The 13,338-nt window shown below is 36.5% G+C and overlaps 1 protein-coding gene across 2 annotated transcripts in view; it reads left to right on the top strand.

The window, feature by feature from the left end:
* AIMP1 (aminoacyl tRNA synthetase complex interacting multifunctional protein 1) overlaps positions 1-13,338 on the top strand; it is a 31,395-nt gene that overhangs the window by 2,226 nt on the left and 15,831 nt on the right. The gene's annotated exons all lie outside the window — the stretch shown is intronic.

Here is a 13,338-nt window from a genome sequence, read left to right as displayed (position 1 = left end):
TGGATGTCGTATTACTCTGAAAAAGTTTGATAACGGAGTGAGGGTGGATCTTGAATTAACAAGAAAAAACACATATTGAGATGCAAAATAGGAGATAAATGTTATCCCAGACCTGTCTAGACCAAGAATGAGAAGAAGAATTGAATTCTTGTGTGCCTACAAATCCCACATACTTTAAAAGTTCCCATGAACATACTTGGGAAATACCTATATAATAAAAATTATGTACAACAGTTGTCATTAGAAGGATTGGTCAGGTGTGCAGAAAGACAAATCTGGTATTGACCATAATATTTTTGAGCTTTCCTGATTATGAACTTTCCTGATTATGATTGCTTTATGTCACAGCTATTAATTCATGTTTGTCTCTTCTAAGGGAGTGCTACCTAAAACTTAAGAAGGTCACATGCTAGCCAACACAGACAAAAGTGGGGAGTCAGCACAGAGGGCAGCTGGTAGGAACATCAGATGTGAGCAAAGCAAACAGCATCTCCTCTTTCTTGCAGTGGTATGAGTTGTATGGTGTCAGTGCAGCAGAGACCCCCAGAAATGCGTGTGTTCTCCTGAGCAGTTACCTGTTCTTACATTCACCAAGAAACATTTTTGCTGTTAGATATCCTGTCATGCTGGGGGTGAGGGGAAATCAATATTTATTTTTCATTTCCATGGTTACATTAGTATTAAACAGCAGGGGGAGGAAAAAGGTCTCCAATGGCTTTTTTTTCTCCAGTGCAATGGAAGCCGTCCTTATAATTTAATATAGTTTCAAAAAGATTTGGATACTTCTCAAAGCAGCCTTCTGATGTCTTTTTTTCTATTAATATTTTGTAATATTGAATTTTAGGTTTCTCTGTGCTTGGGGAAAAGTGCTTTCTTTAGGAAAAAACCCTTTAAGGAAAATCTTGAAGTGACTGCAGATCACTAAGTCGTCAGTTGAGCAATTTTTTCTCTTGGAGGACAAAAAAATGCAATGCTGTCTGCATTATAATGTTAGAGGTCAATTTATTCAGAGTGAGTGTAAATTTAATACATTGGTATTTTACTTCACAGGTGGTTTCTTTATCCTACTTTCACACTTAACAAATCTTTCATGTCTATTATGTTGTCCCAAATAAACACACTTGAATATTTGGAAATATCACAGAAGGGCAGGTTTTTATTGCATGGTTTTTAAGTTATATAAAACACAGGCATGTAAAAGACAGAAATGTGATTGGGTGTAATACTGGGTGTAACAAAAGGACCTTAGCAGAAGAGGAGCAAAAGATCTTCTCATCTACTGTAACTTAATCACTTCTGACAGATGTTTGCCTAGCCTGTTCTTAAAACCTTCCAGTGATGGATATTCCACAGCCTCCAAAGGCAGCCTGTTCAGTCTATTATTCTCACTTGAAAGTTTTCCAAAACTTAAATCTTGTTTTCTTTTTCATGTCTGCATCAGACCTGGTGAACAGTTTAGTCCCATTCTCGTACCAACTTGCTTTGTCTTTGAAGAACAAGACCAGGTCTCCCATTTATCTTCTCTTCTGTAGACTAAACAACTGCACTTCTTTCAAGTTTTTTGATCTTCTTTGAAGTGTCTTGAAAAAGTTGAGAGGCAGGAAAGGGGAATCTGAACAAAGGCAAATCTCTGTGCCAGTTGTAGGGGGTCTTGAGTATGTATGAGTTCAGTGTGAGTATTGCTTGGGCAGCCGCTTGAACAGCTGAAGCAGTTTGCCTATAAAAAATTGTGGCTGGTCAGCTTTCCTGACTTGCTTCCCCCTTATTCCAACCTATGTCACTCAGACTTGCTTTCTAGAGAAATTAGAAGTTTGAGCTTTTGTTTTCTTTAAACTGGAGCAGACAGGTGTGGCAGGGTAGTAGACTCCCAGGTGAGGAGTTGTTCTCTGTAGTTTTTGTGATATAGTGTTGTGTTAATTGATTGAGTTGTTAGTTGCCTTTATGCCTTTTGGGCCATAAAGTTTTCTAATGGTGAAGTCCATAACAAGCTTGAAACATGTTGCTAGAATGTATTTTTCCTCCTGAAAATACAGCCCCTGTGGTTACAGTCAGTTGAATAGATTTGATAGATGAAACAAGAGATTTTTTGAGCATAATAAAAACATGCTAGTTTATTTGGATAGAATGGTGGCTCCAAATGCTTTGAGATTGTCACCAGGTCCATTTGAGTATTCCTAAACTTTCCAAACATCCATGTTTACATTTACATAGGAGAAGTTTCTTGCCTGAGTATGCTCTGTGCTTTTAAGTTCAGTACTGTTAGAAATTTCTGGGCAGTTACAGCTGGTTTTAGGCATCGCAATTGCTGTCAGTCTTGATTACGAAGTTCAGTGTGCCAGATTCCTGTTCTTTCTAGGGATCAGTTGCTTATGATGCAAATCTCTGTGCAGCCTCAACCAGTGCCTCACCACTCTCAGGTCTTAGGTTCTTATGTCACTTAATATCAATTAACAGCCTAGAAACTGTTCTTTGACTTCCAGAACTGCGGAGAGGGAAGATTAAACTAGCATTCCTATTAGAAAGCAACATGTACTGTACTTAATCATCATCCACTAAACACAATTCATGTAGAACTCATTTTTTCCTCAGAATTCTTAAACGCTGACAGAGATTCTATTCAGGATTAGGAGAAAATTGAATTCCTTGCAGCTGGTGATGCATTAAATATCATCAAAATTGCCTCAAGTTAGCACATGTATTCTTGAGGTCATTTGCTTCAATCTTTTGGCATAAAACTGCCTATTATGGAAGACTTCTATTTCCATTTCCTTCTCATCAGGAGCTTTTCCAACATAGCTGAGTATGAATTAATAGTGTAAAGATTAGTTTGTGACTTCAGGACCCTCTCTCAGAAACTATCCATGGCTATTGGATCTGATTTCTATCCCAGAGTGTTTCTCAGTTACAGTTTAATATACAGCTTTGTAGTGGCGTTTTGTTTCAGACGGTCAAGATAAGTGGACAGATCATTTCAGCAGCTCATTTGTCCGGGGTAGCTGGGGACTGCTGTTCCCCCAGGAGTGCAGGAGCTGGTGCATGGCATGTGAGGCATCGCATTTGGCTTGCTGGCAGCTGCTCTGGAGGCAAGGCCCTAAGTTCACCTCTGTGAACACATCTGCTAGTCCTACTGTAGGGTTTGAAACCTTCTGTGTCAAGGGCTCTAATAATTGGTAACAGTCACACACTGAGGAAGTCACTGTTGCCAACTAGGATATGACACTGAATCGTACCCCAGGGAAATGAATCTTTTCTTAGGGGTTCAGTTACCCTTGCTGCATCACAGTGGGTAAGTAATTTCACATCCAAATGACCCTCTATAAAATAATGCTCATGGTAAGACCTAGGCACACACAGATCTTTTCCTTTTCCTTTCCTTTCCAATTTACTGAAAACTTACCTGCAAATTAGCACTTTTGAAGATGTTAAATCAACATATGTCAATTGAAAATAATTGTTTAAAAAATATTGGATTTTTAATAGAAGAATTTAGAACACAGCAAAATTAGAATTTAGCTAACTTGTCTTCAAATTCTTTTGTTTCTATGGTTTGAATCCATAAATGAAAAATGGCTATTCCCCAAAAGGTGCTTGGAGGATTGTTCTGTCAGAGACTATCAGTCTTAATAGCTGACATCACCCTCAACATCCAAGATGAGTGCACAGGGAGTTTGTTTGCTTTTGTGAATTTTTATTTCCCTCTGCACAGATCAGCATTAAAAGAGGGGAAATAATTTTCATCCTAGAAGTTTTAAAAGCTGTGAACCCCAAGTGCTTCTCAGTGCATACAACTACAAAGAAGTGATAGATACTGCTGGAACGTGGTTTTGAAGTGACATAAAACTGCTTCTGGCTGCTGAGGATTAGTTGTCAGCCCACTTTGGATACAAAAGTTCATTTAGACTTTTCATTCCACAGCTGAATAAATTTTTTTCTCTGCACAGGGTTAGTTAGTATCTCTATAGGTTTTCATTAAAATATCATCCTATTATGTGAGTAAATTCAGCATTGGAAAGTACAATTATTTGTGTTCTGTGGGTTTTTGGGTTTTTTGTATAAATAAGGTGCTGCAGCTGCAGGCTCAAAGTTCATCAAGGACTGCTGTTACCCTGAAAATTTTGTTTGACAGCTTTGTTGCTCCCTATTAAAAGATGTTTGCCATTATTCTTGCATTGGTTACACACAGATGTGCACACAAACATGCACGCTTTCAGTTTTTTCTTCAGGTGTTATTTGGCCCACATAAAGAATGCCTAAAGGTTCTGCCTCAGTAAATACCAGCAGCTGCTAATGTGTCTGAAGTTAGAGGACACTGATTCTTTCAAAATAGATCTGCATGAGGTCTGCTCAGTGCTTTTGTTGAGTAAGCAATGGCTATTTTTAACCTGAGCACTTGTTTTAATTGAATGGTTAAATCCTGTTTGCGTTTAGCTGCGCTACAAGATACTCCTTTTACATGTAGAAAAGCTGATATTAATGTAAAAGTAGTAAATTTCAACGTTCTTTTTTAACACACTTGGACTATGTAAGATAACTAGCAGACAGGTTTCAGATATTAAGAGCATTAGGAACTGAAATGTTCCTGTGAACTACCTAACCAATACAATTATTTTGCAGACTATTGCAGACATAAAATACATTGTTTAATGATATTCTTATTCTCAAACTTCAAGTTTCTAAGGAAAAGATATTTTTGAAGTATCTTCTCAGCAGCTAAGGTTTTTTGACAAGGATTTTTATCCTTTTTGCTATGACAGACCCAAAAGATGAATACCAGATTTTGAGGGATATTTTAAAAATAAATCTCTGTTCTCAACTGAGACTTCTCTTAGGAAGAGAGTGTAAACAGCTCTTTCTTTTCCTTTCTGTAACTGCTGTACTTGCTCTAAATTAAGGAAGTAGTGTTAATGTACGCTTTTTTTAGGATAAAGTTACAAAAATCAGTTAAATGCCTGAGAAGCTGTTCTACTTGGCATCAGCAGGTGGATTTCAGTGCAGTTCTGATTCTTCTCTCTGATTTATGATTAGTTTACTCTGTAGTTACAACAGTAATCTAAAGCTTTCACTTTACTTTCCCAGTAAAACCCTAGAGGGTGAACCACAGTACAGATTCTTTGAGTTCCTGTGACATATGCTGATCTTGCAGACTTGTCCAGATGCATCTGAGTCCTCTTAAATTTCTGAATTTATAGGCATATATGTGTGTCTGTAATTGTAAAGTTCATCACCTGTCAGGGAAGTTTTATGAGGATACTTAGAGACATGAATAGCAAATACTTTTTAATAGATATATTTTTATTTGTATATGCACACACATCTATATATAACCACAGAAAACCCCAACAAAATGAAAGAAAAATGAAATAAACAAAAAACCTTGTCAGTTTTTGATGTAAGGTTTCTGTTCCGAAGACCTGGATGTATTTTGTGTTTGGAAATCAGTGATTACAGTCAAAGAAAAGAGGCAGTATGTTGTGGGTGTTGCATCTTTTCCATCGTGGGATTTATTTTGGGAATTTCTTGTGCACATGGTGATCATTTACTGAAAGCTTTTTGATTGTATTATTAAAATATTAATGCAGTGGGATTTGAAAGATAAACATTGTTGAAAAATACATAAGGCTGTCCAACTGTTTTGGCATATGAGCTGCTACTTAAACTGCAGCCTGCACTACAAAGCACAGCCAGATGAATCTCTAGGGCACTTGCAGGGACCTGGCAGATGCAGTGGGTGTGGAACCTGTGAGACTTCAGTCGAGCTCAAAGCAATTGCTTTCCTTGAGCTGTGCTGTGAGCCATCCTCGGCTGCTCAATTACTGGGCACACTGCTCAGGTTAATAAATTAAGGTGTAAGTTTTGTTACAGACCGCATCCAAATGCTTGACTGCTGTCTTAACCTGGGCAGAACTCCTTAAGGCTGATCGTGTCTCTGCTTTGTCCTTGGAGTGTCTCATCAGAGGTGGGAAAGAACACAAAGTTGATTCAGAATTGGACTGAGGCAAGCATTAGTAGGAATTTCTCCCTGAATAGACATTTAGCACAAGTTTACATCAGGGATGTGAATAAAGCTGGAAGTACTCTTAACCTTTTGAATGCTGCAGCTGTAGTGTGTTAAGGTATGATGCAGTTAATTAATACAATGTGGCATCTACTAAAGTCTTGAAATAGAAATTGAATGAAAATTATTTTTACTTCTGGCTATTGAGTTTCTAATGAGCTCTACCATATCAATCCCAGATATCATTTCATTCATTATATGTTGTAATATATGCCTTACTTCCTCATTCATTGCTTCTCATAGGTTTGATTTTTTGCCTGTCTCAATGCTACGACTTGCTTGTAACTTCAGTGCATCATTTCCTTTCAAGGCAGACTTGTCTTCATGTTTAAAAATAGTCATTACTAAGTAACTTCTGTTGTCTCAAAATTGGTACCAGTGGATAAGCCTTTTGTTGTGTGATGTTCCATCATATGTTTAAAAAATCTCTTTCATGCTGCAGTGTTTTTCAATATGAAAAAGTTCAGTTTTCTGTGTTTTTACTATTTACAGCCCTTTAAAATTGGGAGGGGTAGGCTCTTAGGACTACTAAAAGGACCTGTCTGCAGCTGGGATTGAGCCTGATTTATCTGGCAGCCAGAAGGGTTGGATTGTAGTCTCCAGAGCTAGCAAATCATTCCACAGAGCTGACATTCCTGCTTGGATGGACTGTGTTAGACATTTTGGTGTTGGAAAATCTGCAAAGCAGTTATTCTGACTTTCTCAGTGCCAAAGATGTAAGTTGAAATAACATACAGCAAAAATGTGCAACTTTGACGACTAATTTGGTGCTTGGCAAATTCCTTTCAATACTGACCACACAGAAGCTTATAGACAGGGAATACATAATAAATTGTATTTAAGAGCTAAATGAAAAAAACCCCAACAAACCGGCTGGTTTGACTGTTCAAAGACCCAGTTACAGGAATCGCAGTTTGGGGAGAAAGGATGACAAGATCTGATGTCTTTCTGCAATTATGAGTCTTTAAAGCTGTGCTGATGTATTTTGTAATACCGTCTTAACATTTTAGGCTGTAACTTCATTTTGTTCCTATTAAAATGAGCACTCTTTTTTTAGAAAAATTGAATTTTTCTAATAAAATTTAGAAAAAATATTTTTTTAGAAAAATACCAGGGTAGTAGTTAAAAATTCATTTCATCTTTTGTAGTACCCAAACCTCTAGTACCTGGCAGGGAACTGCTGGTCTAGTACTGCGAGTCAAAAATCAGGTTCCATGATGATTAATTTGATAATTTCTAGGTTTCAACTTTTTATACTGCAATCTACCAATACTGCTCGAATTTTGGAAAAAACCCCAAAACCAAACCAGCTGTGGAGTTGTGGTTTGGGTTTGGGGCTAGGCGTTTTGTTTTGTTGATTTATTTCTTTACTTAAAAAAAATTTTTGTGGGTTATTTTTGTTTCTTTTGGGAGTGATTTTTGTTTGTATGTTTTCTGGGGGTCATTTTTTTGTTTGGCTGTTTTTTGTTTGTCTTTTTATTTTAATTTTGCTGTTGCTTTTTAAGTGTTTGCCATATTTCTGCCAAAAATGTTTTGATAGGTCTTGTTTGCCTATATGTGGAGAAGGACCTGGGTGACCATCTACATTTTGAATACTTACACACATTTGCTTAAGGCCTTGGATTGTACTTCTAGATGTGTGAACTTTGTGCTATTCAGGAAATGTACATGCTTCCCTTACAGAGCTATCAATAAACTTAATTCTGAAAGAGAGTTGAACTGGTAGTTAAATCTTCACTGATATGTGCCTCAAGTGTGCTTGAAATGGTATTTAGGTGTAAGTGCACTATGTCTTTTTTTTTTGCTCCATTATAACAAGGAAATTATGGGTTTGATAGTAATGCAATGCAGAAGTACCTAATACCTAAAATTCTTGTTTTCTTTCTCAGCATTATAGTGGTTGTTATTGATAGCTTTGCCTCTTTGTGTATGGATTTCAAAGGCACATTTTTTGAAACTGTTTGTGAACAGCTCTATATTTGAGGGGTTTTTGTTTGAGAATTTTTTTTTTAATTGAGGAATTATATTTTTCCACACATAAAACTGTGGAAAACCTACATTTCCAATATGTAAATATGATTATTTTCTATCTGTTAAGGGTGGAATCACATGATCTTTTGGAACTTCATTTCCTGAGAAGGGATATATGGGTACAAAAGCCATGATTGTGTTTTACAGCATATAACAGGTATAAAGCCAGTGAAATACCAAATTTTTTGTGGTAGTGATGAAACGTACTAAACGTACCTGATCTCCAAAGTGTCCTAGCAACAGAACTGTTTAACTGAAAATTTGTAACAAAGTGTTTCAGGCTATTGCTTCCCTTAGACAAGTGGGGAATTGCTGCTGATTTTCTTTGCATTGCTTAAGAGTGAAGTGTGAGGGTGATCAAGTAAAAACTAAGATTTGATCTCAGAGCTAGTTAGTTGTAGCTCTTCTGTGTTTTGGCTCAGATTTTTTTATATAGTTTAAATTTTTGGAGGTTTGAAAACTAAAAACTGTCTTAAGTTTTTCTACCAAAAATGTGAAATCATCAAATCAGGTATTCTAAATTCTAGCAAAAGGTGCTGACAGCATCAGGCCTAGAATATTTTGTCAGAAGTTAGAAGGAGCCTTTAAGAAAGAATTGATTTATAAAGAGTGGATCTCAGTTCTCCAAGATGAGAAAATATGGGATGAGTTACAACAGTTGCCTAGTTGCAGTGCTACTTTGGTTCAGCCAAAGAAAACATACTTCTGGTCTGCTTTCTTCTGTTTTGATCTGCTAACTGTTGCTCCTTACCTTGCAGAATAAGAAGGTGTGATGTGAGATTCTCAAATCTGGTTCACTGTATCCTCACAGTTCATAGAAGTGCAAAGCACAGGAAAAACGAATCTGGCAAGCAGCTGGCACATTCTCTTATGTTTATGGGTTTTTGTAAGATTGTGTGCCAGAAAGGACCATACTCAGAAAAGATGCTCAGATAGAAGGCTTTGAACACACTTCTTGTAGAAACAAAGTGATTGTTGGTACTTGGTCTTTTTACAGAGAGTAGCATGCTTTGCTATACAAATTGCCCACAATTCTGCAGAGGAAGAAAAAGACTTTAATTTGAGACCTCCTTAGGATTTAAGACCAAAAGCTTAGGAAGAGGAATTAACATTAAGTATTTTTATGCAGTTTAAATTATTTAGCTTTAGTTAGCATTGGAGAAATTACCTTTGTGGTGTTAATAACTTTTAGAATATACCATTGATTCTGTTAGATTTGAACAGATCATCTCAATTGAAAAGCCAGCATGTGTTTTTGTAGATCTTTATTTTTTTTTGTCTAGTGAGAAAATAAAATCTCTGATCTTGGTTGGCAGCCACTCATTACCATACCATAAACATGTGCCTCACAGAAAATGCCACCTGGGCCATTGTGTGGTTGTTGCCTGCTCTTTGTTAAAGGTGAATAGAACTAGCTTTGCTCTATGACTACTTGATTCCTCCATGGCAAGCACAGAGCAAAGAGCAGGGGTGGGTGAGAGCAAAGCTCCATGCAGAAGAGGATGCTGTCCAGGTGTGGTGGGCTGTCAAAGTTTACCCTCTTACTGTGAAGGAATTAACTGTGTACTTGGGAGAGGAAGAGAGGAGAAGGAGGCACTTGTGGTTAAATCTGCAGTTGTAACCTTTTTGTGTTGATATTAGCAAAGCATTGCAAGAAAAAGCTGAGAGCTTCAAAGTACTGAGCTTTTTAAAATTTCCAGCTGGAAAAAGGAATGCTCAGAACTAATTATTTTAGGCTTTAGTAGTCAGTTATTTTCCAGTTTCAGGTGTTGCTTTTTATTTTGCTTGTTTGTGGTTTTGTTTTGGTTTTTTTCTGTTTAATGGTTGCTTTTCCAATAGTGGAAAGTAATTGGTTCCATGTTCGGACTATGGATAGATTCCAAAACTCATTTGTAGAGTTTTAAGTTTTAAATTTTGTCATTAATTTTATGGGGATTTTGGCTTTTACTTGCTTTTAACAATAGACAACATTGAAAAGTAAGGTACAACCAAATTTACATTTTTAGCGTCTTTCGTGTGTTCAGTTTTTGATTTGGAAATATTCTAAAGTGGGGGCCAATGTTGATAAAGTATTTGTAAAACATGTTAAAATTTGGGGATAATTTGTACTTATATGAGAAGTCTTGATTTGTTGTAGAGTTTGCCATTTTGGGGACACTTCCACGCTACTTGTTTTTGAGCAGCAATGTGAGATAGTGCCTGTTTTCTCCTGCAAGGGAACTGCAGCTACTTAGAAGATGGCATCAGGCAGTGCTTTCACTTTAAAAAAAGATGGGCAACTCTCTTAATCAGCAGGTAGAATGATGAGAAATTAAACAGCTCGCATGTGTTGAAGTGCAGTGTAATGAATAACTGTACAGCTTGAGTCTTTTGTTTCAAGATTGAGTTCCATTGAGTGGAGCAAGTGGGTTTTGTAGCAGTCCTGAGTGTCTTGCAACAGAGGTCCCCAGAGGTCTGAGATAAAACAGTTTCCCTTAGCTAAGCAAGCAGGTAACTTTAGGACTTTTCCAGAATGTCTGAATGGAACTACACTGTACCTGTTTTTCAAAGCAAGGGAAGGGAGCTCATTAGGCACAATTGGATGAAGTGACTTTACTTTCAGTTGCTCTTTGGGACATTTTTTCCGAAGCAGGTCAGAATATATCTGCAGTGAGCTGTGATCTGGTTTTTAAGCTATATTATTTCTGGTTTTCTTTCTAATTTTTAGCTTGTGTATCACCAATAAGAGTTGGTTGTTTCAGGATTTTTTTTTTTTGTTAGGGTGATAGGATAGTAGAGGGCAAAGAAAATAGAGTAAAGGTTAAAAAAGAAAAAAGAAAAAAAGAAAATTGACTGTAACCTTTGATTGTTGCAGTTCTCATATTTTTAATGTGTTTTGTATTCTATAATAAAGGGTGGGTCTTACTTTTTTCCTTCATGTGCCCTTTTTGGATACAGTTTTATCACTCTTCTGTATGGGTTCCTGTGCTTGTTCCTGCAGCAGTTCATTTCAGCCTGTTGCCTTTTTATATTAGCATCGGAAATACCTATTCCTTTGTGTTATTGTTACAATACTAGCCTTACAGAAATTTATTTGACAAGTGGGAAAATTGTAATCATGTAACTTCATTTCCAGATCTTCAGTTCATTAGCCAACTTGGCTAAAATCTATAAAATGTACCAGCTCTATTCACTTTGAAGTTTTAGTAGCATTTTTGTTGTTGTTGGAAAACTTTCCACTGTTAGTATTGTGTTCCCCTGAGAGAATTTGTAGCTTGCAAGAAATCTTACTGGTATGCAGACTGTAATATCCCAGGCTTTGTATTATGCTGTGTTGTGCCATAATAATTTTATGTCTGTTTCCATTTGACATCTCAATTAGGAGCTTATTGGAATCACTGGTTTCCTTTTTGAAACTCTCTGTTTTCAGTCTGCCCATGAAAAAAAAATTATTTTCTTGTTAGCAGACATTAATTTGAATATAAAAATTAATTTAGTTGTCCTGGAGAGATTTTTCTGCTCTTTGCTCCAAGAAAAATCTCTTGTGGATGAGTGGAAGGTGTGATGGTCATAATACTCTCACATCTTTAAGTGAAACAGTGTGTGTAAAACAGACTTCAATTGTATTGCTTTGCAAAGAAGGCAGGATTTTGTTTCATGCACCACATTTGCAGGATACCCTATGCATCATCTGTCTATTACACCGCTCTCTGGCTTTGTGAATTTTACTTTGAGAACTTTTAAATACACTATTCCTTTTAAATGCACTATTTCAGAATAATTGTAGTTAGTTTTCGGGGTTTTTTTTACTATTATTTTTTAAAATATATTTATATTCCTGAGGACATTTGAGTTATTTATAACGTAAGATCAGATCTAAAACGTGTGTTGATTTTTAGAGTGCAGCAAAGGCAGTATGTTAACCCTGGCATGAGTGTGATTGTAGCTGTTCACCTTTCAGTTACTTCTAATCTCTTTTTTCTTTAGCATGACTTTTGTTGCATATCCCAAGAGGGAATATTATTTGTATGTTAAAACCAGATTTAGATCATAGTGTTACAATACACTTGGAATAAAATAGGAAGTTATCTGCCAATTTGATATGAGAAAAGGCATTTTTGGATTTTGATAAAGTTGAGGAGCCAATACATGTGCCTGGATTGCCATTTTCTTACCAGTTCTGTCATTTGTTGCAGTTCATGGACGAATTTACAGGAATTGAATCACCTCACAGGAATTGAATCACCATTGCTTGTAAAGATCTTTTCTTCCCACCTGTAACCAGTTTTCTTGATTTACTTTAGAAGAGGCAGCTGTTAGTACAGATTCTTTTCTCATTTAGATACTGAGTGGGAGGGTAAAAGCACTCTCTGCAGCAGATATGAGTGATTGTAACTGTTTTTCATCATTCTGTTGCCACTATTGGAGCTCTTGTGTTTAGACTTGTGTTCCTGAGAAAGAAGGTAGGCCAGATTTGGTAGCTTTCAAAAACTAATGGCTGTACACAAGGCATAACAACTTTGGAACATTAGTGAAACATTAGTAAATGGTGAATACAATAAAAGAAGGTTCGACAGCATTTATTTGTGCTCTTTACTTGTCTTTTGTGTTCCCTGCTTCTTCGTTATCTGTGTGCTGGCCCTTCCATTTCAGTGGATGCAAAATCAAACAATCAAGTGCTAAAATAATTCTGAAGGTGTAAACCTCTAATAAAAGCTGTTTTTATCGGAGATAAGTAAAAATACTCATGAAACATGACTATTAAAAGTAAAACAGTAATGTCTTAATATATGCACAAGCACAATGTATGAAGTATTCAGTATATTCTGAATTAATTTATTGGAAGTGTTTGGAAATTTTTGTGGCATGATTCCATTTTCTTTCTCAATAAAACTTGATATATGCTTAATTTTTTTTTTTTTTAGCTAACCCCAGGATACAGTGTTTTCCTGTCCAGTCTTTTCCCTTTTATTTCTTTCCACATTTTCCCCCTACCACCCCCCCACCCCCCTGCCATGTATTCATACCTGTCTTTCTGAGAGGATAGATTTTTTCTGGTGCTGGGGAAAAAAAAATAGCTTTTCTTTCAAAACACTTGAAAGCAGCTGTCAAACATCAGATTCTGTTTAAGTTAGCTTTTCGTTTGGACTTTGCGTTAGGAGGTAGGAGCCCAGCTTTTCACTTAGCAGATTTTTTTTATTCAGCAACTGATTTGAGAACTGCTTGACATGGTAAGAGATAATAGTGTTATTGCATTAAGCAGTCATTAATTT

Source organism: Fringilla coelebs (genome assembly GCF_963513975.1).
Source record: "Fringilla coelebs genome assembly, chromosome: 4".
NCBI classification, from domain to species: Eukaryota; Metazoa; Chordata; class Aves; order Passeriformes; family Fringillidae; genus Fringilla; species Fringilla coelebs.
The sequence above is the reverse complement of the archived record's forward strand: the minus strand, read 5'-3'. Positions and strand labels throughout refer to the sequence as shown.